General features: G+C 64.9%; 1 non-coding gene across 1 annotated transcript; it reads left to right on the forward strand.

Annotated features, from left to right (window-relative positions):
• The first annotated feature begins 4,296 nt into the window (after positions 1-4,296).
• On the forward strand, positions 4,297-4,378 carry TRNAS-AGA (transfer RNA serine (anticodon AGA)). Its single transcript has one exon. It is a non-coding gene; the product is annotated as a tRNA-Ser (tRNA).
• Positions 4,379-4,583: the final 205 nt, after the last annotated feature.

Raw genomic sequence — 4,583 nt, forward strand, 5'->3', positions numbered from 1 at the left:
CGCGTGGGCGGGTGCAGCGAGGGGGACATCAATACCGGCGAAATCCGGTCTTCCCCCTCGGGATTGGGCACCCTCTGGGTCCGATGTCCTGCCGCGGCCGCTCGCAAGGTTGCTGTCGCGGGCCGGATAACCGTCGGCTGGACCCAGGCAGCCGTGGAGGCCCTGAGTGCCCGGCCTCTGCAGTGTTACCGTTGCCTTGGTGTTGGCCACACCAGTCAGCGGTGCACTTCTGCCGAGGATAGGTCCGACTGCTGCTATAGATGCGGCAGTCGGGACCATAAGGCGGCAGCCTGTACGGCCACGCCCAATTGTCCGCTTTGTGCGGGCGCGGGCAAGCCGTCTGGTCACCGCCTCGGCAGCCGGGCTTGCCCTGCCAGTGCGGGGCGGGGCAGGGGAGGCGGCCAAAGGCCGTCTGCCAGGTATAATAAAAAGGGGAGGGAAACCACGATGGCCAAGGCAGCGACCATCGTGGCCAGCAACGAAAAGGTAGCATCGCCTGATGCTACCGCCGCGCCCGCGTGGGCGGATGGGGCCACTAAAGTCCCAGACGCCACCGCATGCGCGGCCGTGACGGCGATGGACACGGCTGTGTAATGGGGCCCCCGGGCCCGATAATACAAGTGAACCTCAACTGCTCGGCCAGAGCGCAGGATCTCCTGTTTCAATGCCTGGCCGAGCGGGGTGCCGGGTTGGCAGTCGTGGCGGAGCCGCACAACGTCCCCAAACATCCACACTGGATGGGGGACCCGATTGGCTCCGCCGCGATTATTTGGGCTGGGAGGTCGGGGTCCCCGCCGTGCTCGCTTATCGAGCGCGGCCTGGGATACGTGGCCGTTGATTGGGACGGCACCGCGGTTGTGGCGATATACGCACCTCCAAGGTGGTCCCTCGAAGAGTTTGAGCAGTATCTGCACGGGGTAGGGAGATGCGTCTCCCGCTGCCATCCCCGTCCGGTGCTGGTCCTGGGGGACTTTAATGCCAAGGCCACGGCTTGGGGTTCCCGCGGGACTGACTCGAGGGGCCGGGAGGTGCTGGATTAGGCGGCGGGACTGGAGCTCCGTCTCCTGAACACGGGCTCGGTCCATACGTGCGTGCGGCATAACGGGGGGTCCATCGTTGACCTTTCGTGGGCAACGCCCCCGGCCGCGCGCCGTATTACGGGGTGGAGGGTGGTGGAAGGGGTCGAGACGTTGTCTGACCATAGATACATAGTTCTCGACCTCTCCGCCGCCCCACCATCGACACCCCGTCGTCGCTCCGCCGATGAAGGTTCGCCTCAGCCGCGGTGGGCGCTGAAGCGCCTCGACCAGGACGCTCTGATGGCCGCAGCACACGTCGTGGCCTGGCCAGCAACACCGGCCGGGCCAGTCGACGGGAATGGGGAGGCCCATTGGTTCCGGGGCGCAATGACGTTGATTTGCGACGTCGCCATGCCCCGGGCCAGGGTCTTCCCGAGGAAGGCGGTGTACTGGTGGTCGCGCGAAATAGCGGAATTACGCACCGAGTGCCTCCGCGCGCGACGCCAGTACGCTCGCGCTCGTCGACGACGACGTACGGACGACGTGCTGGCTGCCCAGCTGTACGGGCGATATCGGGAGAAGGTGGTCGCCCTGCAGCTGGCCATCAGGCGAGCGAAGGACCAGGCCTGGCGCGATCTCCTCGGCTCTCTGAACCGAGATCCGTGGGGGCACCCATACAAGATGGCATTGGGACGATTACGTCCCTGGGCGCCCCCCGTGACGGAGAGCCTGGATCCGGGGCTGCTCGGGCGGGTCGTGGACGCTTTATTCCCCGTTAGCGGGGAGGCGTCCCGGCTCGTCCCTGAGCCAGAGGAACATGAGTGGTCCCCGGATCTTGAGGTCGCGCCGGAGGAGATGGCCGGGGTCGTCAAATGGATCCGGGGCAAGAATACCGCTCCGGGGCCGGACGGTATCCCCGGCCGGGTCTGGTTGCTCGCCGCGAGCGTCCTGGGGGAGAGGCTGAGGAGCCTCTACTCTGGGCTTCTGAGGTCGGGGACGTTCCCCGACCTATGGAGAGAAAGTCGGATGGTCCTCCTGAGGAAGGATGGGAGGCCGGGGGATTCTCCCTCCGCGTACCGGCCCATTTGTCTCCTGGATGAGGCGGGCAAGATCTTCGAGAAGATCATTGTTGCCCGCCTCTCCAGACACCTGTCCCGCGACGGCCTCGATCTGGCGGACTGCCAGTTTGGCTTCCGGGAGGGGCGATCGACGGTCGACGCAATCGACCGTCTCAAGTCCCTCTCGGACAATGCCGTGGCAAGGGGCGGGGTGTGCTTGGCGGTGTCCATTGACATCGTCAATGCGTTCAACACCCTGCCCTGGACCGCCATCAGGGAGGCCCTCGTCGATCACCAGGTGCCTCCCTATCTGAGGCGGGTGATCGGGGCCTACCTGCGGGACAGGTGGGTCGAATACCCGGGCCGGTACGGGATGATACGGAGGGAAGTGGACCGCGGGGTCCCGCAGGGGTCCGTTTTAGGACCGCTCCTGTGGGACCTGGGATACAATGCGGTCCTGGAAAAGGCCTCCCTGCCCGACGGTGCCACCCTCGTCTGCTACGCGGACGACACGTTGGTGGTCGCCGTCGGGAGTACCTTCGAGAGGACCATCCGACGAGCAGAGGTTGCGGTGGCAGCCGTCGTCGCGAGGATCCGCGATCTGGGGCTGAAAATAGCCCCGGAGAAGGCCGAGGCTGTCTGGTTTCACGGACGGCCTCGATCACGGCCACCGGCCAGATCGTGGATCCGGGTTGGAGAAGCCTGCGTCGAGGTGAAGTCCGAGTTGAAATATCTCGGACTGATCCTCGACAGCCGCTGGAGCTTCGATGCGCATCTCGACCGTCTCGTCCCCCGAGTCGAAAAGGCGGCGGCCTCTTTGGGCCGCCTGCTGCCCAACCTCGGGGGACCGGGAGATTTGGTGCGCCGCCTATACCTGGGCGTGGTGCGGTCTATGGCCTTATACGGTGCCCCAATATGGGCGCCGTACGTGATGACCAGCCGGCGCAACAGGCAGTTGTTGCGCCGTCTGCAGAGGCGGATGGCCATCCGCCTCATAAGAGGTTACCGCACCACGTCTACCGTGGCGGCGCTTGCTCTGGCGGGAGAACTTCCCTTCGAGCTTCAGGCGGCGGTGCGCGCCTATGTTTATGGGCGCACAAGCATCGCCAGCCGTGCTCGTGGGGCCCCGCCGGAGCGAGAGACGGTCGAGGGCTTCGAGCTCCAGGCCCGGCGACTAGCGCTCGCCAGATGGCGTGCCGAGCTTTGCTCCCACGCCGGCGAGCGCGTCCCCGGGGCTGTCCTGCCGCACTTCACCTCGTGGCGGGAGAGACGGCATGGCAGGCTCTCCTACCGAGCGACGCAGGTGTTCACCGGGCATGGCTGCTTCGGTGTCTACCTGTGTCGCATCGGGCGGGAAGCGACGACGGTGTGCCACCATTGTGGCGCGGAGGAAGACTCGGCGCAGCACACGCTGGAGGAATGTCCCGCCTTTTCAGCGCTGCGCCGAGTCCTAAAACGAGAAGTCGGCCACGACCTCGCACTCTCCAGCCTGGTTGGGGCCATGCTGGAGGGCCCGGGGAAGTGGGCGGCAGCAATCTCTTTCTGCGAGGAGGTTATGTCGCGGAAGGAGGCTGCCGAGCGGGATCGGGAGCTTACAGATCCCGCCCGACGTGCCCGGGGGCGGCGTGCGCGCCCGCGCCGAGAAACCCCGGGCAGCTGAGAGTAGGCGGGCGGCGGGTGTACCAGAACATGCTGGTTTCATTGCCCGCCGCCCGCCAACAGAGGAGGACCTCCACTGTTGGGAGTGGGGGATGACGAGTCGCCTGAAGGAGGCGAGGGTTGACTGTGATCCTCCTCCAATATACTCGTCGTCCCCCCGGCGGCCGCTGTGATCAGGGCGGGGGCCCTGGTCACCTATCGCGCGGTCGCCGTGTCGGGGCGGTGCGGGGTGCGACCCCTCGCGCCGCCGAATTTAAATTTAAATGGATTTTAGGGGGGAGGATTTATCTCCCCCCGGGACGCGGCTGGCCATCGTTACCATCTTGATGGCCGGCCAGGCGAGGGGGAGCCGCGGTAGTGTTCTTCAAGAGTTCCCGTGGCTCCCCCGTTGAATCGCCAGCGATCGGTCCTGCGTCCTCAGGTCGCCGTGGAGGTTTTAGTGGGTCAAACCCCACACTACCCTCGTCTCGCTCCCCCGGGCGGGGCGGGGGTGTCTGGCGAGCAGATTTCCTCCACGTAAAATAAAAAAAAAAAAAAAAAAGGTTATGTCAAGGTAAGGAGCAGTCGTGGCCGAGTGGTTAAGGCGTCTGACTAGAAATCAGATTCCCTCTGGGAGCGTAGGTTCGAGTCCTACCGACTGCGAAGTGGTGAATTTCTTTTCCCCCCCGTGTCCGCTACCTTGTCGTGGTGGGGGGGCTTCGTGCCCTAATGATCCTCAAGGCTGTGCCGGCTGTGAATTTATTCCCTGGAAGGTTCTACCATGCCGGAGTGGCTTGGGGTGAGGGGCCAACTAAAGTCGGACACATACCGTAAACCTGTGGTCATGTTTTACAGGAACGGGGGTCTT

Source organism: Megalopta genalis, chromosome 4 (genome assembly GCF_051020955.1).
Source record: "Megalopta genalis isolate 19385.01 chromosome 4, iyMegGena1_principal, whole genome shotgun sequence".
Taxonomy (NCBI): Eukaryota; Metazoa; Arthropoda; class Insecta; order Hymenoptera; family Halictidae; genus Megalopta; species Megalopta genalis.